This window comes from Ranitomeya variabilis, chromosome 2 (genome assembly GCF_051348905.1).
Source record: "Ranitomeya variabilis isolate aRanVar5 chromosome 2, aRanVar5.hap1, whole genome shotgun sequence".
In the NCBI taxonomy this organism is placed as follows: Eukaryota; Metazoa; Chordata; class Amphibia; order Anura; family Dendrobatidae; genus Ranitomeya; species Ranitomeya variabilis.
The window spans coordinates 989487073-989512116 of record NC_135233.1 but is presented as its reverse complement, the minus strand read 5'-3'; the positions used below and the strand labels follow the sequence as shown (position 1 = coordinate 989512116).

At 44.0% G+C, this 25044-nt stretch overlaps 1 long non-coding RNA gene across 2 annotated transcripts; it reads left to right on the top strand.

The window, feature by feature from the left end:
- Positions 1-4732: 4732 nt before the first annotated feature.
- LOC143808406 (uncharacterized) lies at positions 4733-17510 on the top strand. 2 transcript variants are annotated; one of them, XR_013221950.1, is made up of 4 exons: positions 4733-4926; positions 7677-7745; positions 8399-8813; positions 15877-17510. It is a non-coding gene; the product is annotated as an uncharacterized LOC143808406 (long non-coding RNA). The 2 variants fall into 2 exon arrangements; XR_013221951.1 differs by lacking the exon at positions 4733-4926 and adding an exon at positions 6063-6701.
- Positions 17511-25044: the final 7534 nt, after the last annotated feature.

Here is a 25044-nt window from a genome sequence, read left to right as displayed (position 1 = left end):
ACTACATGGCTGTGTTATATGCTACGTGGCTGTGCTATATACTACGTGGGCTGTGTTATATACTACATGGCTGTGTTTATATGCGATCATGAATCGTGGTATGTGTTAAAGGGGGGCCCACTGAGACTCTTTCGCCCGGGGCCCTCAAAAACCTGGAGCCGGCTCTGTGCGCCCTAATAGTGGAGGAGAATCTCAGCAGATGACCGTGCTGTTACTGAAGATAATCTCTATATAACAACCAATATGGATATTACTGCCATATGGTCAGTGGTAGATACCAGTCCTGTAGAACATATAAGAGATCACAGCACAGTTACAGATAATGCGTTACCGCTGACATCCTTTCTGATGGAATCATTCATTTTTCCCATCTTTTCCATCTGGCCCAGAACGACATGACAACTTCTTCCAGCAACGACTCACCTGCAGAGAATACAACAAACACATATTTAACTTCTCATATTCCAGCCCAATCACCATCTATTCCCAACCTGCACAAACTCCTCATCCTGCTCATACCCCAATACTGAGCCGCTGCTGCCGTATGTGTCGCTATTACTGCAACTGATACCCCAATACTGAGCCGCTGCTGCCGTATGTGTCCCTATTACTGCCCGATACCCCAATACTGAGCCCCTCCTGCCGTATGTGCCCCTATTACTGCACCTGATACCCCAATACTGAGCCGCTACTGCCGTATGTGTCGCTATTACTGCAACTGATACCCCAATACTGAGCCGCTGCTGCCGTATGTGTCCCTATTACTGCACCTGATATCCCAATACTGAGCCGCTGCTGCCGTATGTGTCCCTATTCCTGCACCTGATACCCAATGCTGAGCTGCTGCCGTATGTGTCCCTATTACTGCACCTGATACCCCAATACTAAGCCGCTGCTGCCGTATGTGTCCCGATACAGTTACAGTAGCGTAGCTCTGGGTGGGCCCCCTCAGAGCACCAGGCCCGGGGCACCCGCACCCTCTGCCCCCCGGTAGCTACGCTACTGCCATGTGTGTTGAGGTGAGTGTGTGTTGAGGTGAGTGTGTGTGTGTTGAGGCGAGTGTGGACTTTCTCCTCATCATGCCCATAATTTGTGCAGATGGTTATGAACTGCATTGTTTTCTTTTTTCCTTTCCCTTCCCTAATGCTGTACTGAGATTTGTGAAGTGAGTATCATAAGACTGCAGGTATCAAGGGAGAAATATTTTTAAGATCCAATACAGAAGGTGGGTGTGCGCACATATGACTGTGCATGTATGTGTGTGTGTGTACCTACGCGAGTGTGTTTAGAACTCTGGAACTGCAGCATTGAAGCGGTTTGATGACCCAGCAATGTGATGGAAAGTTCATATTTATGTGTTGAAATGAGTGCGCTTGTGTGTTGAGGTGAGTGTGTTGAGGTGAGTGTGTTGAGGTGAGTGTGTTGTGGTGAATGTGTGTTGAGGTGACTGTGTTTTGAGGTATGTGTGTTGAAGTGAGTGTTGAGGTAAGGGTGTGTGTAAAGGTGAGTGTGTGTTTTAGGTCAGTGTGTTGAGGTCAGTGCCTTTGTTTTGACAAATGTGTGTTGAATTGAGTGTGTCAGATGAGGTGAGTGTGTGTTGAGGTGAGTGTTTGTGTGTGTTGAAGTAAATGTGTGTTGAGGTGAGTATATGTTAAGTTGTGCGTTAAGGTGATTGTGTGTGTGTTGAGGTGATTGTGTGTTTAGGTCAGTGTGTGTGTTTTGAGTTGAATGTGTGTGTTGAAGTGTGTGTATTTTGAGGTATGGATTTGTGTTGAGGTGAGTGTGTTTTGAGGTGAGTGTGTCTTGAGATGAGTGTTTCTATGTGTTGAGGTGAGTGTGTGCGTTTGTGTTAAGGTAAGTGTGTTGAGGTGATTGTGTGTGCGTTGACGTAAGTGTGTGTCTGTGTTGAGGTGAGTGTGTGTGTGTGTGTTGAGGTGAGTGTGGACTTTGTCCTCATCATTCCCATAATTTGTGCAGATGATTATTAACTGCATTGTTTTCTTCTTTTCTTTCCCTTCCCTAATGCTGTACTGAGATTTGTGGAGTGAGTATCGTAAGACCTGCAGTTATCAAGGGAGAAAACTTTTCAAGATCCGTCACAGAAGGTGGGTGTGCGTACATATACCTATGCATGTACAGTAAGTGTACCTATGTGAGTGTCCAGAACTGCAGCATTGAAGTGGTTTTTGTGATGAACCAGCTATGTGATGGAAAGTATATATGTATGTGTTGAGATGAGTGCCCATGTGTGTTGAGGTGAGTGTGTGTGTTTTGAGGTATGGATTTGTGTTGAGATGAGTATTTGTGTGTGTTGAAGTGTGTGTGTATCGAGGTATATGTGTTAAGGTGAGTGTATGTAGAAGTGAGAGTGTGTGTGTTGAGGTGAGAGTTCTGGTGCATGTGTGTGTTGAGGTGATTGTGTGTGTTGTGAGGTATGGATTTGTGTTGTCGTGAGTGTATGTTTTAATTTGAGTGTATGTTGAGATGAGTGTTTGTAACTTTTGAGGTGAGTGTGTGTTTTGAGGTATGTGTGTTGAGGTGAGGGTGTGTGTTGACGTGTGTTTGTGGGTTGAGGTGAATTTGTGTGTTGAGGTGACGGGTGACGGTGTGTTGAGGTGATTGTGTTTGTTGAGGTAAGTGTTTTTGTGTGTTGAGTTCAGTGTGTGTGTTTAGGTGATTGTTGAGGTGAGTGTGTGTTGAAGTGAGTTTGTGTGTTGAGGTGATGGTGTGTTGCGGTAAGTGTGTGTGTTGAGATGAGTGTGGAATGTGTCCTCATCATGCCCATGATTTGTGCAGATTATTATTAACTGCATTGTTTTCTTCTTTCCTGGCCCTTCACCAATGCTGTGCTGAGATTTGAGTATCATAAGACCTGCTGTTATCAAAGGAGAAAAATTTTCAAGATCCAGCACGGAAGGTGGGTGTGCGTGCATATGCCTGTGCATGTATGTGTGTGTCCTACGTGAGTGTGTCCAGAACTGCTGCATTGAATTGGTTTGAGTGATGATCCAGCAATGTGATGGAAAGTACAAATGTATGTGTTGATATGAGTGTTCATGTGTGTTGAGGTGAGTGTGTGTGTTCAGGTGAGTGTGTGTTGACTGTGTGTTGAGGTATGTTTGTGTTTTGAGGTGAGTGTGTGTGTTGAGCTCAGTGTGAGTTGAGGTCAGTGCTTAGAGGTGAGTGTGTGTGTTTTACAAGAGTGTGTTGAGGTGTGTGTGAGCTGAGGTGTGTGTGTTGAGGTGAATGTTTGTTGAGGTAAGTGTGTTTAGGTCAGTGTGTTAAGGTGATTGTGTGTGCTATGGTGAGTATGTGTTGAGGTGTGTGTAGGTCAGTGTGTGTTTAGGTGTGTGTTGTGATGAATGTGTGTGTTGAAGTGAGTGTGTGTTTTGAGGTGAGTGTGTGTGTTGATGTGAATGTGTGTTGAGGTGAGTGTGGACTTTCTTCTCATCATGCCCATGATTTGTGCAGATGATTATTTACTGCATTGTTATCTTCTTTCCTCTCCCTTCCCCAATGCTGTACTGAGATTTGAGGAGTGAGTATCATAAGACCTGCAGTTCTCAAGGGAGAAAACTTTTCAAGATCCATCACAGAAAGTAGGTGTGCGTACATTTGCCTGTGAATGTATGTGTGTGTGTGTACCTATGTAAGTGTGTCCAGAACTGCAGCATTGAAGCGGTTTGTGTGCTGATCCAGGAATGTGATGGAAAGTACATATGTATGTGTTGAGATGAGTGCCCATGTGTGTTGAGGTGAGTGTGTGTTGAGGTGACTGTGTGTGTGTTGAAGCGAGTGTGGAATTTCTCCTCATCATGCCCATGATTTGTGCAGATGGTTATTAACTGCATTGTTTACTTTTTTCGTTTCCCTTCCCTATTGCTGTTCTGAGATTTGTGAAGTGAGCATCATAAGACTGCAGGTATCAAGGAAGAAGTGTTTTTAAGATCCATTACAGAAGGTGGGTGTGCGCACATATGACTGTGCATGTATGTGTGTGTGTACCTACGTGTGTCTAGAACTCTAGAACTGCAGCATTGAAGCGGTTTGATGACCCTGCAATGTGATGGAAAGTACATATTTATGTGTTGAAATGAGTGTGCATGTGTGTTGAGGTGAGTGTGTTGTGGTGAATGTGTGTTGAGGTGGCTGTGTTTTGATCTGTGTGTGTTGAGGTGTGTGTGAGTGTTGAGGTGAGGGTGTGTTTAGGTGAGTGTGTTGAGATCCGTGTATTGAGGTCAGTATGTTGAGGTCAGTGCCTTTGTTTTAACAAATGTGTGTTAAATTGAGTGTGTCAGTTGAGGTGAGTGTGTGTTGAGGTGAGTGTGGACTTTGTCCTCATCATTCCCATGATTTGTGCAGATGATTATTAACTGCATTGTTTTCTTTCCTTTCCCTTCCCTAATGCTGTACTGAGATTTGTGGACTGAGTATCGTAAGACCTGCAGCTATCAAGGGAGAAAACTTTTCAAGATACATCACAGAAAGTAGGTGTGCGTACATTTGCCTGTGAATGTATGTGTGTGTGTATACCTATATAAGGGTGTCCAGAACTGCAGCATTGAAGCGGTTTGTGTGATGAACCATCTTTGTGATGGAAAGTACATATGTATGTGTTGAGATGAGTGCCCATGTGTGTTGAGGTGAGTGTGTGTGTTTTGAAGTATGGATTTGTGTTGAGAGGAGTAAACACTCCTCTGTGTTGTGTTGAGATGAGTGCCCATGTGTTTTGAGGTGAGTGTGTGTGTGTTGAGGCGAGTGTGGAATTTCTCCTCATCATGCCCATGATTTGTGCAGATGATTATTAACTGCATTGTTTTCTTCTTTCCTTTCCCTTCCCCAATGCTGTACTGAGATTTTGTGGAGTGAGTATCATAAGACCTGCAGTTATCAAGGGAGAAATGTTTTCAAGATCCATTACAGAAGGTGGGTGTGCATACATATGCCTTTGCATGTATGTGTGTGTGTACCTACGTGAGTGTGTCGAGAACTGCAGCATTGAAGCAGTTTGTTTGATGACCTAGCAATGTGATGGAAAGTACATATTTATGTGTTGAAATGAGTGTGCATGTGTGCTGAGGTGAGTGTGTGTGTGTTGAGGTGAGTGTTCAGGTGAGTGTGTGCGTTGCGGAGAGTGTGTGTTTAACTGTGTGTGAAGGTGGGTGTGTGTTAAGCTGAATGTGTGTTGAGGTGAGTGTGCGTGTGTATTTTGAGGTTTGGATTTGTGTTGAGTGTGGGTTTTGAGGTGTGTGTTGAGATGAGTGTTAGTATGTGTTGAGGTGAGTGTGTGTTTTGAGGTATGTGTGTTGACATGAGTGTGTGTGTTGAGGTGAGTGTGTGATGAAGTGAGTGTGTGTTTAGGTGAGTTTGTGTTGAAGTGAGTGTGTTTTGAAGTATGGATTTGTGTTGAGATGAGTGTGTTTTGAGTGTGAGTGTTTTGCAATGAGTGTGTTTGTTGAAGTGAATGTGTGTGTTTAGGTGAGTGTGTTGAGGTGAGTGTGTTTGCGTTGTGGTGAGTGTGTTTTTTTCAGGTCAGTGTGTGTCTGTATTGAGGTGAGTGTGTGTGTGGAAGCGAATGTGTGTTTTGAGGTGAGTTTCTGTTTTGAGGTGAGTTTCTGTTTTGAGGTATTGATTTGTGTTGAGGTGAGAGTGTGTTGAGGTGAAGTGTGTTTGTGTTAAGGTGACTGTGTGTTGAGTTGAGTGTGTTTGTTGAGGTGTGTGTTGAGGTAATTTTGTGTGGTTGATGTGACTGTGCATGTGTTTGTATTACATAAGTGTGCATGTGTCCATGTTTTGTGCAGATGATTATTAATTGCATTGTTTTCTTCTTTCCTTTCCCTTCCCTAATGCTGTACTGAGATTTGTGGAGTGAGTATTGTAAGACCTGCAGTTATCAAGGGAGAAAACTTTTCAAGATCCATCACAGAAGGTGGGTGTGCGTACATATGCCTGTGCATGTATGTGAGTGTGTCCAGAACTGCAGCATTGAAGCGGTTTGTGTGATGAACCAGCTATGTGATGGAAAGTATATATATATATATATATATATATATATATATATGTGTTGAGATGAGTTCCCATGTGTGTTGAGATGAGTGTGTGTGTTTTGAGGTATGGATTTGTGTTGAGATGAGCATTTGTGTTGAGGTATGTGTGTTTTTAGGTATGTGTGTTAAGGTGAGTGTGTGTTGAGGTATGCATGTGTTGAAAAATGTATGTGTGTTGAGGTGAGTTTGTAGAAGTGAGAGTGTGTGTGTTGAGGTGAGAGTTCTGGTGCATGTGTGTGTTGAAATGATTGTGTGTGTTGTGAGGTATGGATTTGTGTTGACGTGAGTGTAGGTTTTAATTTGAGTGTGTGTTGAGATGAGTGTTTGTAAGTTTTGAGGCGAGTGTGTGTTTTGAGGTATGTGTGTTGAGATGATGGTGTGTTGAGCTGATTGTGTTTGTTGAGGTGAGTGTTTTTGGGTGTTGAGTTCAGTGTGTGTGTTTAGGTGATTGTTGAGCTGTATGTTGAGGTGAGTTTGTGTGTTGAGATGAGTGTGGAATGTGTCCTCATCATGCCCATGATTTGTGCAGATGATTATTAACTGCATTGTTCTCTTCTTTCCTGACCCTTCCCCAATGATGTGCTGTGATTTGAGTGAGCATCATAAGACCTGCAGTTATCAAGAGAGAAAATTGTTCAAGATCCAGCACAGAAGGTGGGTGTACGTGCATATGCCTGTGCATGTATGTGTTTGTGTCCTACTTGAGTGTGTCTGGAACTGCTGCATTGAAGTGGTTAGTATGATGACCCAGCAATGTGATGGAAAGTACAAATGTATGTGTTGAGATGAGTGCGCATGTGTGAGGTGAGTGTGTGTCTGTTCAGGTGAGTGTGTGTTGATTGTGTGTTGAGGTATGTTTGTGTGTTGAGGTGAGTGTTTGTATTTTGAGGTGTGTGTGTTGAGCTCAATGTGAGTTGAGGTCAGTGCTTAGAGGTGAGTGTGTGTGTTGAGGCGAGTGTGTGTGAGTTGAGGTGTGTGTGTTGAGGTGAATGTTTGTTGAGGTAAGTGTGTTTTGAGTTGTATGTGTTTAGGTCAGTGTGTGTTAAGGTGATTGTGTGTGTTGAGGTGTGTGTGTTTAGGTCTGTGTGTTTAGGTCAGTGTGTGTTTAGGTAGGTGTGTGTGTTGAAGTGAGTGTTTGTTTTGAGGTGTGTGTGTGTTGAGGTGAGCGTGGACTTTCTTCTCATCATGCCCATGATTTGTGCAGATGATTATTAACAGCATTGTTGTCTTCTTTGCTTTCCCTTCCCCAATGCTGTACTGAGATTTGAGGAGTAAGTATCATAAGACCTGCAGTTATCAAGGGAGAAAACTTTTCAAGATCTAGCACAGAAGGTGAATGTGCGTGCATATGCCTGTGCATGTATGTGTGTGTGTACCTACATGAATGTGTCCAGAACTGCAGCATTGAAGTGGTTTGTGTGATGATCCAGCAATGTGATGGAAAGTACATATGTACCGTATGTGTTGAGATGAGTGCCCATGTGTGTTGAGGTGAGTGTGTGCATGTTGAGGTGCATGTGTGTTGAGGTGAGTGTGTGTGTTGAGGTGAGTGTGGACCATGATTTGTGCAGATAATTATTAACTGCATTGTTTTCTTCTTTCCTTTCCCTTCGCCAATGCTGTACTAAGATTTGTGGAGTCAGTATCATTAGTCTGCAGGTATCAAGGGAGAAATGTTTTCAAGATCCATTACAGAAGGTGGGTGTGCATATATGTGTGTTTGTGTACCTACGTGAGTGTGTCGAGAACTGCAGTATTGAAGCGGTTTGTTTGATGACCCAGCAATGTGATGGAAAGTACATATTTTTGTGTTGAAATGAGTGTGCATGTGTTTTGAGGTGAGTGTGTGTGTGTTGTGGTGAATATATGTTGAGGTGAGTGTGTGTTTTTAGGTATGTGTTCTGAGGTTAGTGTTGAGGTGAGGGTGTGTGTTAAGGCGAGTGTGTGTTTAGGTGAGTGTGTTGAGGTCAGAGTGTGTTAAGGTGAGTTCATGTGTTTTGATAAATGTGTGTTGAGTTGAGTGAGTCATTAGAGGTGAGTGTTTGTGTGTGTTGAAGTAAATGTGTGTTGAGGTGAGTATGTGTTAAGTTGTGTGTTGAGGTGATTGTGTGTTGAGGTTTGTGTGTTTAGGTCAGTGTGTGTGTTGAGTTGAATGTGTGTGTTGAAGTGTGTTTTTTGAGGTATGGATTTGTGTTGAGGTGAGTTTGTGTCTTGAGATGAGTGTATGTGTTAAGGTGAATGTGTGTTGAGGTGAGTGTGGACTTTGTCCTCATCATTCCCATGATTTGTGCAGATGATTATTAAGTGCATTGTTTTCTTCTTTCATTTCCCTTCCCTAATGCTGTACTGAGATTTGTGGAGTGAGTATCGTAAGACCCGCAGTTATAAAGGGAGAAAACTTTTCAAGATCCATCACAGAAGGTAGGTGTACGTACATATGCCTGTGAATGTATGTGTGTGTACCTATGTGAGTGTGTCCAGAACTGCAGCATTGAATTGGTTTGTGTGATGAACCAGCTATGTGATGGAAAGTGCATATGTACGTGTTGAGATGAGTGCCCATGAGTGTTGAGGTGAGTGTGTGTGTGTGTTGAGGCGAGTGTGGAATTTCTCCTCATCATGCCCATGATTTGTGCAGATGATTATTAACTGCATTGTTTTCTTATTTCCTTTCTCTTCCCCAATGCTGTTCTGAGATTTGTGGAGTGAGTATCATGAGACCTGCAGTTATCAAGGGAAAAATGTTTTCAAGATCCATTACAGAAGGTGGGTGTGCATACATATGCCTTTGCATGTATGTGTGTGTGTACCTACTTGAGTGTGTCGAGAACTGCAGCATTGAAGCAGTTTGTTTGATTACACAGCAATGTGATGGAAAGTACATATTTATGTGTTGAAATGAGTGTGCATGTGTGCTGAGGTGAGTGTGTGTGTGTGTTGAGGTGAGTGTTCAGGTGAGTGTGTGTGTTTTATGGAGTGTATTTAATTGTGTGTGAAGGTGAGTGTGTGTTGAGCTGAGTTTGCATAAGTGTTTTGAGATTTAGATTTGTGTTGAGTTGAGTGTGTTGAGGGGAGTGTGTGTTGAGATGAGTGTTAGTATGTGTTGAGGTGAGTGGGTGTTTTCAGGAATGTGTGTTGACATGAGTGTGTGTTTAGGTTAGTGTGTGTAGAAGTGAGTGTGCGTTTAGGTGAATGTGTGTTGAAGCGAGTGTTTGTGTCTTGAGGTATGGATCTGTGTTGAGATGAGTGTGTTTTGAGTGTGAGTGTTTGGAGATGAGTGTGTTTGTTTCGGTGAGTGTGTTTGCGTTGTGATGTGTTTTTTTAGGTCAGTATGTGTCTGTATTGAGGTGAGTGTGTGTGTTGAGGTGAGTTTGTGCGTTGAGGCGATTATTTGTGTTGAGGTGATTATTCTTGATGAACGAGTACACTCGTTCCTCGAGTTTTCCCGAGCACGCTTGGGTGACCTCCAAGTATTTGATAGTGTTAGGAGATTTAGTTTTCATCTCCTCAGCTGAATGAGTTACAGCTGATAAACAGCTTGAATACATGTGGGGATTCCCTAGAAACCCCCACATGTACTTAGCCTGGCTAGTAGCTGTAAATCATTCAGCTGTGGTGATGGAAACTAAATCTCCGAACACTAACAAATACTCGGAGGTCACCCGAGCATGCTCGGGAAAACTGAGCAACGAGTACACTCGCTCATCACTAGTGATTATGTGTGTTGAGGTGATTGTGTGTTTTGAGGTGTGTGTTTTTGTATGTTGAGGTGAGTGTGTGTTTAGGAGAGTTGTGTGTTTTGAGGTATGTGTTTTTGTGTGTTGAGGTGAGTGTGTGTTGAGGTGAGTGTGTGTGTTGACAGGTGTGTGATGAGGTGTCTGTGTTAAGGTGAGTGTGTGTTGAGGTGAGTGTGTTTTGAGGTATGAGTGTTGAAGTGAATGTGATTTGACTTGTGTGTTGAGGTGAGTGTTTGTTTATAGAGGTGAGTGTGTGTTGAGGTAAGTGTCTGTGTTGAGGTGAGTGTGTTTGTTCCATTTAGTGTATGTGTTTATGTTTAGGTGAGTGTGTGAGGTGTGTATGTGTGTTGAGGTGGGTGTGTGTTGAGGTGAGTGTGTGTTGAGGTGTGTGTGGAAGTGAATGTGTGTGTTTTGAGGTATTGATTTGTGTTGAGGTGAGAGTGTTGAGGTGAAGTGTGTTTATGTTAAGGTGACTGTGTTGAGTGTGTTTGTTGAGGTGTGTGTTGAGGTGATTGTGTGTGGTTGATGTGTCTGTACATGTGCCTATATGTGTATATGTATGTGTGTGAGCACGTGTTATGGTGTGTGTTATGGTCTATATGTGTTGAAGTGTGTGTTGAGGCGTCTATGTGTGTTCAGGTGAGTGTGTGTTGAGGTAAGTGTGTGTTAAGGTGAGTATGTGTTGAGTTATGTGTTGAGGTGAGTGTGTGTTGAAAAGTGTATGAGTGTTATGGTGTATGTGCCTTGAGGTGAGTGTGTGTTGAGGTGAGTGTTTGTTGAGCTGAGTGTCTGTATGTTGAGCCAAGTGTGTGTGTGTGTGTTGAGGTGAAGATGTGTGTTGGGGTGAGTGTGTGTGTTGAGGTGAGTGTGTGTTCAAGTCAATGTGTATGTTGAGGTTTGTGTGTTGAGGTGTGTATGTGGTGAATTGTGTGTGTTGAGTTGTGTTTGTGTGTGTTCAAGTCAGTATGTGTCTGTATTGAGGTGAGTGTGTGTTGAGGTGTGTATGTGTGTTGAGGTGTTTGTTGATGTGATTCTGTGTGTTAAGGTGATTTTGTGTTGAGGTGAGTGTGTATTCACTTGTATTTAAGGTGAGTGTGTGTTGAGGTGAGTGTTTGTTGAGTATGGAAATGTGTGTGTTCACGTGTTATGGTGTATATGTTTTGAGGTGTGTATTGAGGCGATTGTTTGTTCAGGTGAGTGTGTGTGTTGAGGTGTGTGTGTGTGTGTGGTTGAAGTGACTGCATGAGTTTGTACGTGTGTGTGTGTCTTGAGGTGAGTATGCATATGTGTGTGTTGACGCTAATATGCATGTATGTGTATATGTGTGTGTGTGCACCTGTTTTGGTGTGTGTTATGGTCTTTGTCGACGGGGCATGACTTCCGACATCATTCTGATTGACTGTTGGGAGTCCAGCTTTCAATTAGAATGACATCTGAAGTTCCACCCTGCCAACAGAGCGGAGTGGAGAAAAATATCCGCCGCTCTGTCAAAGTGACGTTAACAGAGGCAGCTGAATCGATTGCAGAAGCGGTCTGTGACTGCTCTGTGTCGGCAAAGAATGGCGCCGGAAACAACGGCAGGTAGGTAGCAACTACCTGCCTGTTTGTGAAACACAAAAAGGGGCCTAAACACTAATTACTGGATATTCCCTGTAATGAGATTGTTGTACCTTCGCTCAGTCCTTCTCCCTCTTATCCTTCTGAGCGATTCTTACACAAGTTGGACATGGTCAGCGACGTGCGTTACTATCTAACGGTGATGGCCTTTTTCAGATTTCTTGCTTGTCATCCCAAATAGCCACTGTAGAGGTCTTTACTCCTTTAACCCCTTCACGACTTTGCAATCTTCTGTTTTATCCTCTCCTTCCAAGAGCCATAACTTTTTTTAATTTTCCATCCACATAGCCGTGTAAAGGCTTGTTTTTTTTGCGGGAGTTGTACTTCTGAATTACCATACATAGTTTATTTTATCGTGTGATGCACTGTAAATCAAGTGCTTTGAAACTGCAAACTAAAAAAGGGCAATAGATTTTTTCTCATGTTCACTATATGGTAAAACTGACCAAGCAGTATAATTCTCCAAGTCAGTACGAGTACAAGCTTGTACAGTTTTTTTTTTTTTTTATTTAAGTGCTGGAATAAAAATTGGGTATTTGTAAGAAAATTTTTTGTGCTTGTGTCGCCATTTTCCAAGACCTGTAATGTTTTCATTTTTTGAGATATGGGGTTGTGTGAGGGCTTATATTTTGCGCCCCGAGGTGACATTTTTATTGATACCATTTTGGGGTAGATGCGATGTTTTTGCAATGTTGCTGCTGCCAAAAAAACATAATTCAATTTAATTTCTATTTATGCCGTTTACTAATCAGATCAATTTATTTTATGTTTTGATGGATTGCACTTTTACAAAAGCCACTATACCAAATCTGTGTATTTTTTATTTTCTTATTTTTATTGAGGCAAAAGTGTGGTGTTTTGAACATTTTTTTTTTTACTTTTCATCATATTTAATAGTCCCCTTAGGAGACTTAAATCTGTAATAGTCTGAATGTGTATGCTATACAATGCCGTGCTTTAGCACTGCTATGTATATCTAAAATCATGATCTCCTGTGAACACTAGCCAAGGGCCAGTATTCACAGGACTGAGGGTCATCAGCTGCCATGACAACCCATAGGTGCCCCACGATCACATCATGGGCTCCCCTGCAGGCAAGTGTTAAATGATGCTGTCAGAGATTGACAGCAGTATTTAATAGGTTAACAGTATTGATGAGCGAGTTTACTCGTTGCTCGGGTTTTCCCGAGCACGCACGGGTGGTCTCCGAGTATTTGTTATCCACCTCTCGTGTCTCCCCTTTTCCTCATAGTTTGTAAGCTTGCGAGCAGGGCCCTCATTCCTCCTGGTATCTATTTTGAACTGTGATTTCTGTTATGCTGTAAAGTCTATTGTCTGCACAAGTCCCCTCTATAAGTTGTAAAGCGCTGCGGAATATGTTGGCGCTATATAAATAAAAATTATTATTATTATTATAGTGTTCGGAGATTTAGTTTTCCTTGTCGCAGCTGAATGATTTACAGCTACTAGGCAGGCTGAGTACATGTGGGGGTTGCCTGGTTGGTAGGGAATCCCCACATGTAATAAAGCTGGCTAATAGCTGTAAATCATTCAGCTGCCGGGATGAAAACTAAATCTCCGAGCAGTCATAAATACTCGGAGACCACCCAAGCGTGCTCGGGAAAACCCGAGCAATGAGTACACTCACTCATCACTAGTTAACAGCTGCAGTCAGCTCCTCTCCACCTGCGGCTGTTAATCTAATCATCTATCATGTGCCTTTAAGTCAGGTGTCATGTGTGAGGATAGATGCGGGCTCACAGGGACACGACACATAACATACATCAAAGGTTGTGAAGGGGTTAAGGCTACCATCGCTCTCTGCATTCATTCTGACATTCTGAAATTGTATCTGGCAACGGACAGAGTGCTCCCAGTCGGAGTTATGGCTCACTCCACCCAGGCAATGGAGGCTTCCAGGGTCGTTCACCTTCTGTTCTGCAGCTCTGCTACCTGGTCTGGTCCTCTGTCCATACTTTCTCAAAATTTTAAAGTTCATACCTTTGCATTAGCAGATGCAAACCTTGATGGAAAGGTGCTATGGAAATTGGCTTACTAATTTTTTGCAACCCCCTGAGACCCGTTTGAACCGTTCCATGGTTGTCCTAGGCCCCCAATGAAACATTAAAAAAAAGGATTTTTGGTACTTACAATAAAATCTCTTTTTCATTGCCTTCTTTGTGGGACATAGCATCTACCCATTTGTTTTTGCTCATTTGGACATATGCTTGTGGTTCATTTCTATTGTGATTTAATTTGTTCCTGTAGCTTCTCCTAATACTTTCTCACAAATTAGCGTTGTGCCAGTTCCAACATTACCCGCCTGCCAAATGTTTCTTGAAGCTAATGGGATCCCTTCTGAGTCTGTATTAAGACTCACCAGATTTATCCTCCCACACAACTTTTTTTCTTTTGGAGAGGAGCTATATCTACAACTCATCGGAACTGCTATAAGCAGCAAAATGACACCCGAGTATGCCAACCTTTTCATGGCTAAACTGGAAAATGACTTTTTAGCATCCTGCTCCATCAAACTCTTGGCCTATTTCTGTTATATCGATGACATCTTAATAATCTGGACTGAGTCTGAATAGTGATGAGCGAATATACTCGTTACTCGAGATTTCCCGAGCACGCTCGTGTGTCCTCCGAGTATTTTTTAGTGCTCGGAGATTTCGTTTACATCGCCTCAGCTGAATGATTTACATCTCTTAGCCAGCATAAGTACATGTGGGGGGTTGCCTGGTTGCTATCAAATCCCCACATGTAATCAAGCTGGCTAACAGATGTAAATCATTCAGCTGCGGTGATGAAAACTAAATCTCCGAGCGTGCTCATCACTATTCGCTCATCACTAATCGCTCATCACTAAGTCTGAACAAGAACTTCTAAAATTCCATTACAAATTCAATACATTTCACCTCACAATAAACCTGACATTTGACCACTCAAAAACAGAAAGCAACTTTCTGGATACCACCTTAAAAATTCAAAATGGATCAATCCAGACATCGGTGTATCGGAAACCAATTGACCATCCCAAATAACTTCAATGGGACAGTTTCCACCTAAAACACATTAAAAAATCCATTGTCTACAGCCAGGCCCTTTGCTATAATTGTATCTGTTCCAGCCCAAAGGATCGGGATGAACACTTAACACATCTTAAAAAGAAATTTTTAAATCAAGGCTACCACCCACCCCATTGATGATCAGATCATTAGAGCCACAAGGATCCCTAGAAGTCAATTACTACAATATGGAGAAAAAGAGGAAAATAATCATGTACCTCTGGTGGTGATCTACAACCTACAGCTTGATGTACTGAGAAAAGCTGCTAAAAAACGTCACCATATCTTACTCAAGGATGATCGGTTAAAGACAATACTCAAAGACCCTCCCTTGCTGTGCTACAGGCAACCTCCAAATTTAAGAAACATCATGATCTGAAGTTCAATGCCCTCAGATACACCGAGAGGAACTTATCCGTGCAAAGTGCAGAACTGCAAAACCTGCAATCATGTAGAGACCAAATACAGGATACCATTTCCCAACACACAGCAGGGCTATAAGATTCCTGAGACATTCACATGTTCTTCTTCCAATGTGGTGTACTTAAAGGGAATCTATGACTTACTTTTTCGGATATAAGCTTCGGCCACCGCCATCAGGGGCTTATCTACAGCATTCCATAATGCTGTAGGTAAGCCCCTGATGTAACCTGAAAGATAAGTAAAACAAGTTATATTATACTCACCTGGGGGGAGCGGTCTGGTGCGGTCTGGTCTGATGGGCATCTTCATGCAATGACGTCCTCTTCCTTGCTTCCTGTCGCGGCTCCTGCACAGGCGTACTTTATCTGCCTTGTTGAGGGCAGAGCAAAGTACTGCAGTGCGCAGGCGCTGGGCTTCTTTGACCTTGTCCGGCGCCTGCGCACTGCAGTACTTTGCTCTGCCCTCAACAAGGCAGATAAAGTACGCCTCTGCAGGAGCCGCGACAGGAAGCAAGGAAGAGGACATTACATGAAGATGGGAGGTGCCGGACCGTGACACCCATCAGACCGGACCACTCCCCCCAGGTGATTATAATATAACTTGTTTTTCTTATCTTTCAGGTTACATTGGGGGCTTATCTACAGCATTACAGAATGCTGTAGATAAGCCCCTGATGGCGGTGGCCGTAGCTTATATACGAAAAAGTAGGTGACAGATTCCCTTTAATTCTGTACACTATATGTCTTATTGGGGGCCTCTATCTGGGAGAAACAGGACAGAAACCGAGAGCAAGGATGAGGTCTCATTGCCACACAATTGCAGATTAAAAAAAACATTTACCAGTGGCCAAATATTTCTGTGGTCCAGGACACAACATAAACAATATGAAAGTTTTCATATTAAAAGGAAATTTTAAATCACAAAATCATTGCAGGGTTTGGGAATACAAACTTATTAAAGTCTTTGATTCCATCCACACAGGACTAAATCTGTCAGAAGGATTTATGACTCACTACAGAATCTGAAGGATCTGCTGGAATGAAGTTGAGGGCACCAGGCCTCTGATCTTATTTGGATATTGGGAAAATAAAACTTTCACACTACTAATCTAATCCAATTAAGTATTCAGTCTCTGAGCTCAGTTTGTTTATTTAAATGTTCATTTATTAAACTATGCCTCTATTTTTTTATTGTTGTGTGTGCATATATTTATGTTTCTTTAGAAACTTTGTTATACCATGCCTGAGAAAGGGACCTAAGTCCAGAAAGCTTGCTTTGTAACATAATTTATTTGATTTTGTTAGCCATTAAAAGGTATAATAACTATAAGATTATCTTATCTTATTTTCTAACATGGTACCAAACCCTTTTTTTTTTTTCAGTTCCAACAGCACTTTTTTTTTCTTAGTGTATTTCCTAGGGCTCATACTCACATGCGAAAAACTCGGATGAGTCTCGCACGTCAATACCCGGCACTGCACCCGGCAATCAGGAGCGGAGCGTGCGGCCTCATAGCAATACATGCGCTGAATGCTCCGATCCAAGTGCTGGCGGCAGTGCCGGGTATTGACATGCGAGACTCATCCGAGTTTCTCGAATGTGAGTATGAGCCCTTAGTGTCAGCCTCCTGGTGGCAGCAGCATACACTCATGGTTTTCCTTTGTCTCCCAAAGAAGGTTATGAGATAGAGCTTTTACGTTAAGTTCCAAAAATCATGTTTTTCTAAAAGATGGAATGTCTGAATGGAAGTTTGACACAGCCTAATGACTTATGTGATACACGCCAAACTCTGGCCCGCAGACTAAAATTGGTCCCCAAGGTGATTATATTTGCCCCACAATGCAACATTGGTACCCCTTTTCCCTGGCATCAGACTCAGCTGTATGGGAATCCCGGATGCCAATACAGTTGAAAGAAATGATGGAAGAGGGAAGCCTTCTGCTCCCCTCCCCATCATTCTCCCTCTACGTCTGATGTTTCAGCGCAGCAGACACAATGACGTTACTATTTAGCGCCCACTGTCCCGAGCAGTGGAGAGCATCAGAGTGCTTGCTGATGAGACCAGAGCAGCGATTTAACAAAAAGTTTTTTTTCTTTTTGATGTGGGTCCCATTATTCTGTATGGATAACTATGTGGATCCCATTTTTCTATATGGAGGACTATGTGGGGCTATAATTCTGTATGGAGGACTATGTGGGCCCATTATTCTTTATGGAGGACTATGTGGGGTTATTATTCTGTGCAGAGGACTATGTGGGCCCCATTATTTTGTACGAAGGACTACATAAGTACTATTATTCTGTATGGAGGACTATGTGAGGGCCATTATTCTGTATGGAGGACTATGTGGTGGGCATTATTCTGTATGGAGCACTATGTGGGGCTCATTCTGTATGGTGAACTATTTGTGGCTCATTATACTGTATGGAAGACTATGTGAGGCCCATTATACATTATGGAGGACTATGTGGATCCCAGTATACTGTATGGACGACTATGTGGGGCCCATTATAAAGTGGTGGGCTGTGTCGGGATTACAGTCGAGGAATCCTACTGTGATGGGGTCACCATTAGTGATGAGTGAATATACTCATTACTCAAGATTTCCCGAGTACGCTCGGGTGTCCTCCGAGTATTTGTAAGTGCTCGGAGATTTGGTTTTCCTTGCAGCAGCTGAATGATTGACATCTGTTAGCCAGCTTGATTACATGTGGGGATTCCCTAGCAACCAGGCAACCCCCACATGTACTTATGCTGGCTAGTAGCTGTAAATCATTCAGCTGCGGCGATGAAAACTAAGTCTCCGAGCACTTACAAATACTCAGAGGACACCCGAGCATGCTCGGGAAATCTCGAGTAACGTGTATATTCGCTCATCACTAGTCACCATACCTTGCTGGGTGGGTTAGGGGTACAGTAGGGTCAGTATATTGTACGTTTAGAGTAATTCACTGTGGGGCTATCATACCTTAAATAAAAGGGCAATCTAGGGGCTTCAATCGGAGGAAAATTTATTTGTACGGGCCAAAAAGTTGTGAGATAATATTCGATGGGGTCACAGATGAGCACAAGTTTGTTTTTTTTTTGGGGGGGGAGGCCCAATTGGAACATCTACTATGGGGCCTCATTATTTATTGATTCATATGTACGCCCATGCCTGTCAGGAAATATCCAATGCTCCGGTCATGTGATCTCACTCTTAAGATCTATTAATTAAAATGTATTTTGTTTGTGGAATAACTCCTTTAAATTTGTTTCCAGATGAAAAGCTTCATTGCTATTTGTTGATAAATATAAACTTCCTCAATTGTAGACATTTTTAAAATAAATATTAAGGTTGGCCCGCGACTTTGGCTAAGGTTTTAATTTTGGCCCTGTGTATTTGAGTTTGACATCTCTGATTATGTGGATACACGCTCTGATTCCATGCTCATTGCAAAGTCATATACAGTGGTGGCCAAACGTTTTGAACACTACCATGAGTCCTGTGTCATGTCAACTGTAAAGCATCCTGAGTCCATTCGTGTGGAGACTTTTCATCCAAGGGAGTGCACTCTCTCACTATTTTGTCATAGAACACTGCAATGAATAAAGAGTGAGATCATAATACCCTCCAAGAGCAACTTCGGCCAACAACCCAGGAGCAAATTGGTGATGAACAATGCTTTTCCCAGCATGACTGAGACCATGTCACATGGCAAAAGTGATAACCAAGTCACCCAGTGAGCAAAACATGGAAATTGTGGGTCCATGGCCAGGTTCTACCATTGGGAAACTGTGCTCAATCCTCAAAAAGCTTGTGGACAAAAAAAGCACAAAACTTATGATAAATTACAAGCACTGATTAGCCAAAAACAGGGATTTTTGTGTACTCACCGTAAAATTATTTTCTCCCAGCCAATCATTGGGGGACACAGGACCATGGGGTGTTATGCTGCTGCCACTAGGAGGATACTAAGCAAATACACAAAAAAGTTAACTCCTCCTCCACAGTATACACCCTCTGCTGGCTCTCTCATGAACCAGTTTGGTGCCAAAGCAGTAGGAGCTCATCAACAGAATTGCAATATGTCAAAACCAACAATGACTACAAGCCAACGGGCTAACAGGGCGGGTGCTGTATCCCCAAATGATTGGCTCGGAGAAAAGGATTTTACGGTGAGTACACAAAAATCCCTGTTTCTCCTTCGCCTCATTGGGGGACACAGGACCATGGGACGTCCTAAAGCAGTCACTGGGTGGGAAAACTTCACAACAGATGAAACCTCGTGCACCCAATGCGTAAAGCATTAAGTGATTAAATGAAGCCTACAGATGCAAAACTGCCAACCAGGGTGGATTGATTTAAATCACGCCGATTTAAATCATGATTTAAATCACGATTTTAAATCAAAAGATTTTTTTCTATTTAAATCGGATCGATTTAAATCATGATTTTAATCATGATTTAAATCACTGATTTAAATCAAAAGGTTTTTTTTAATATAAATCACGATTAAAATGAGAAGTGAGAGCAGTGCGCATGTGCGCCCATAGTTACACGGACGAAACTAGGGGCAACGATCTAACGCCAGGGTGAGGGGGGGACCCCAAAGTAAGTAAAAATCTTTTTTGTTTTACTATATGGCAATAGGTAGGTGTTTAAAAGCAGCATGTCTTAATTGTATAAACTATTAATAGCCTCCACATTTTGTTCATACTGCCCCTTTAATTCCACACTTCTAGCTTGGTTTCACTTTTGGTTTAGTTTCTTTTTCCATTCAGTTGACATGCCCAAACTTGTTGGATAGTCAGCAGTACTTGGCTGTAGTAACAATCAAACTTCATAAGTGATCTGTGTGAGCCATGGCAGGTCGTAAGAGAGACCCTATTTGGGTTCATTTTGTTGAGATGCCAGCAGCAGATCTTGGAAAGAAAGGTGCAAGAGCAAAGTGCAAATACTGTCAAAAGGATATCCAAGGACTTGTTTGCCGTTTGAAATCACATTATGAAAACTGCAACCAGAAGGGAAATGAAGATGTTGATAGTGAAGTGTTTCTTTGGTCATCTTCATCACCGCACTTCTCATGATGTTGCCTCATTCACGCCACCAGGCCTTGCATCTCTTTGTTGCATCGTTTGCATTTTGCACGCATGCCTGCCTTACCGATAGGCGAAGGAGCTTCATTAAAATATTCCCAAACTGGGTCTCTTTTACGGCCTGCTGCCATTATAAGGAAAGAATGTAATAAACCTCAGATCGTACACACAAACAGATCCAGACTTGTCTGTCTGTGGCTATGCTGCAGTATTGTGCTCAAAGTTTCACTTTCATTTTTTTGTCTGCTTGCCCTTCCTCCTCAAAACACTTAGATTCACATTCTTCTTGTGTTGTGCAGATCTATTCCACTCCAAACAATCAGAAACATATTGTCTAACTTCTTGGACTTGGCACTGAAGGGGTTGATTCTGTATTCATAGGTTTGTAGAACAATAGGATTAAGGTCTTTTTCTCAACTCTGTTCATGTTGTAACATTTTTGCCATGAAGAAGAGGCTGGGACCTCTGCGGAGTCAAATTCAGTTTTGAGAACTGCGTAAGTAAAGCGAGCGTCTGTGATAATATAGGAGAGAAACTGCCCACTAATCCTACAGAAACCTCTGGAAGAGCATGGCATTGTGAATGTTACACATATACAGCCTTTATTCTACTGAGTTAAACAACTCAGCTTTATCTCATGATGGAAGAACCTTTGGATGGTAAAATATTTTCCTCAAAAAGCAGTTTATTGAAAAAAATCCGATTTAAATCAAAAAAATCCGATTTAAATCAAAAAAATCCGATTTTTTTGATTTTTTTTTTAAAAACATTGATTTTTATCCACCCTGCTGCCAACTGCAGAATCTGTCTGCTGAGGGCCGCATCTGAAGAGGCTTGAGCATGGATGTTGTAATGTTTAGAGAACGTGTGAAGACTGGACCAAGTCGCAGCCTTACACACTTGCTCTGCGGATGCCTGTGCCGAATGGCCCAGGAGGCCCCCACTGACCGAGTGGAGCGTGCCTTAATTCCCGCGGGGATAGGCTGGCCTTTAACACGGTAAGCTTCTTGGATCGCTGAACGAAGCCATCTGGCAATTGTGGCCTTAGAGGCAGGCAAACCTTTCTGTGTCCCTCTGGAAGCACAAAAAGGGCATCAGGTTTGCGAAAAGACGTTGTTCTGGAAATGTACTTTCTGAGAGCCCTGACCAAGTCCAAAGTGTGAAGGGCTTTCTCAGTACGATGGACTGGAGCCGGACAGAACGAGGGCAGAACTAGGTCTTCATTCAGATGAAAAGCCGAGACAACTTTAGGCAAGGACGGGGACGTCCTGAGCACCACCTTGTCCTGGTGGAAAATCAAAAATGGAGGTTTGCACAACAAAGCTGTCAGTTCTGAGACCCGTCTGATGGATGTTTTTGCCACAAGAAAGGCAACCTTCCATGAAAGGAGAGAGAAACATCCTGTATTGGCTCGAAGGGGGTCTCTTGTAAAGCACTCAGGACCAAGTTAAGATCCCAAGGTTCTAAAGGCATCTTGTATGGAGGGACACGATGCAAAACTCCCTGCATGAAGGTCTTAAGCTGTGGCTTGGAAGCTATCCGTTGCTGGAAAAGGATGGACAGAGCTGAGATCTGGTCCTTGAGAGAGGCCAGTGCTAGGCCTGAATCCAAACCCGCTTGGAGAAACTCCAGAATGGAGAGGATGTTAAACGCCAACAGGGAATGACCCTTATCTTTGCACCATGAGAAAAACATTTTCCAAACACGATGGTAAATACGCATGGAAACAGGATTCCTAGCGTTGATCATGGTAGATGCCACTTGACGCGAGAACCCGGCCTGGGCTAGGATCCAGGATTCAATGGCAAGGCCGCTAAACTCAGAACTCTTGAGTTCTGGTGGCAAATGGATCCCTAGGAGAGTAGGTCCGGACGAGCCAGTAACCACCAGGGAACGTCTGCGACTAGATGTACCAGTTCTGCATACCAAGCTCGGCGTGGACAGTCTGGAGCGACAAGGATCACCGGAATGCCTTCCGCTTTGATTTTCCTGATAACCCTTGGGATCAGCCGAAGAGGCGGAAAGATGTAAGGGAGGTGAAATTGGCTACATGGAAGTACTAGAGCATCCGAGCAGATGGCTAACGGATCGCGGGATCGGGCTACAAATGCCGGAACCTTGGCGTTCAGCCTGGAGGCCATGAGGTCCACATCTGGAGTGCCCAAACGCTGGCAAATCCCATGAAAGACTTCTGGGTGAAGAGACCACTCTCCTGAGGCTATGCCCTGGTGGCTGAGAAAGTCTGCCGCCCAATTCTCTACACCAGGAATATGCACTGCAGAAATGAGCGATTGATTTGTCTTGGCGTAGAATGTGCGAAACTTCGATCATCGCTCTTCTGCTGTACGTGCCTCCCTGGCAATTGATGTACACCACCGCCGTGGCGTTGTCTGATTGGATCCGGACAGGACGTCCGGCCAAGAAGTGATGGAATTGGTGAAGGGCTAGCCTTATCGCTCGGATCTCGAGGATATTGATCGGAAGCTTGGCTTCCTGAGTAGACCAACGTCCCTGAGACATGTAGTGACGAAAGATCGAACCCCATCCGAGGAGGCTGGTGTCGGTGGTCACTACCAGCCAGTGAACAGGGAGAAAGGACCTTCCCTAATCCAAGGATGATGTTGCAGTCCACCAACTGAGAGATCGCCTGATTCTGGGTGCCAGGCGAAAGCGGCGACCCAGAGAGGCTGGATTCTTGTCCCAGGATGAGATCAAAGCCTGCTGCAGGGGACAGAAGTGAAATTCGGCAAACGGCACTGCCTCGATAGATGCCACCATTTTCCAGAGGACCTGCATGGCGAACCGCAGGGAGTGAAAGATAGCAATTGGGCTCCCCGGATTAGGGAGGAAGTCTTTTCTGGAGGGAGAATTACCAACCCTAGGGAAGTGTCCAAGATCATCCCCAAAAAGGGGACTCGCTGGGATGGAACTGGAAAAGATTTCTCCATGTTCACCAGCCAACCTAGATGAGACAGAGTGTCGATGGCGAGAGTAACGCTCTCTTCGTAAGCCCGATAGGATGGACCTTTGACGAGATCGTCCAGATAGGGTAGAATCACCATGCTGCGGGAGTGTAGAATAGACATGACGGCTGCCATGGCTTTTGTGGACACTCTGGGGACGGTGGAAAGCCCGAAGGGCAGAGCAATGAATTGGTAGGAATCTTTGATGACTTTCGAAGATTGGAATGTGAAGATATGCATCTTTGATGTCGATCGATGCAAGATATTCGCATGGTTCCGTCTTTCTTTGGGAACACGAACGGGTTTAAGTAGAAGCCCTTGAACCTTTCCATGGGAAGAACCGGAATGATGACTGCGCTGTTGCGGAGGGCTTGTAAGGCCCGGTAAAAGGGAACTGCTAGCACCTTGGACTTTGGAAGATGAGACTGGAAGAAACACATTGGGGGGAAGTGAATTCGATCCTGTATCCGGAAGACACGAGATCTCTGACCCACTGGTCGCGAACAACAATTAACCATACTTGGCAAAATAAAAACAGACGGCCGCTTACCCTGCCCGTGTCCTCCGGACACGGGCAGAAGTCATTGAGAGGAGAATTTGCAGGAAAGGGCTCTTCTGGGACTGGATCGGGGAGATCTGTTTCTCCAGGAGTTAGAAAGTCTGAGGGAGGTTGCGAACCCCTGCCCCTTCGTGGGGGGCGAGAAGAGCTAGCGGGAGCGGCTGTGGATGACCAGCCTGTGGTACTGCGAAAGGGTCAGAAGCGAACCTGGGATTGGTTCTGAAAGGGGTGACTAGGCCTACGCTGTGGGAGGAATTTGCTTTTTCCACTGGTAGCATCTGAGATAATCTGATCAAGTTAATCTCCGAACAAACGCCCGTACTGGTATGGCAGTTAGTCAAAGATTTCTTCAAAGGGGACTCTGCCCGCCATTCTCAGAGCCACAATGCTCTCCTGATGGTCACAGCGTTGGCGGCCGCATCTTGGGAGGCATGAACAACGTAATCTCCTGCCCGAGCGATCTGTTACACGAGATTGGACACCTCAGGCGGCAGGCTATTGTCTCTACTGGTTTTCACTATGGCCTCAGCCCAGGCTACCATAGCTCTAGCTACCCAAGTGGTGGCGAATGAAGGAAAAAGCGTTGCTCTGGTGGCCTCAAAGACCGACCTGGCCAGGTTGTCAATCTGACGATCAGTGGGATTCTTAATGGAAGATCCGTCCACCAGAGACAGAAGAGTTTTTGAAGCGAGTCTCGATATAGGTGGATCTACTACAGGGGACTCAGTCCACTCCTGTCTTAGAACAGATGCAAAAGGGTACTGTGCTTCTAGCGGCTTTAGGCCCGTGAAACGCTTATGTGGGCGACTTCTATGCCTTTTAACAATGTCCATAAATTCAGGGTGGTTGGCAAAAACCCTGTGAGGCCGTTTTGATTGTTTAAAGGACACTGAGTGATCATGATTAGTACCGGGTTCTTCGTCTATTTTTAGAATGTGATTACCCGCTTCGATGAGGGAATCAATAGACTCCTGGAACTCAGGGGAATCCGGGTCTGGGGCCACATCGGACTCGTATTCTGAGTCGTGCTCATTGTAAACCCCTGGTGAAGGGGAACAAGACAGAGGTAGCGGATGAAGAGGCATCAGAGTTCCATGGAGATGCAGCACAGTACGTTTCCTGAAGGAAAGTGTACCCCCCGTCGCCATCCGGCCCATCTGAAGAAAACATCTAGTGCAGCTGAGGGACCCTCTACCGGGGGGTAAGGAGATGCCCTGGCTTGAGGAGGAATCACGAAAGGATTCTAGGGCCCTTGCGAGAGAAGCCATGGACTGTGTCAAAGAAAAAGCTCACTCAGGAGGGCTGGCACCGCTGTGCTCTGCAGTAGCGGGGGGCTCCTGAGAGCCTGAAGCTTCACAGTCCATACAGAGAGGTTTAGGATGTTTGCACGGTATGGAAACATTGCATAAGGTACATGAGGCATAGATCACCATGTGCGTCTTATCCACCTTTTTATTAGCCTTTGACTGAGACATTTTGCAAACTACCGTAGGGAGCTGCAGAATGATGCTGTAGGGGTGTGCCTGGAGCATATGGGTTAAGCAGAG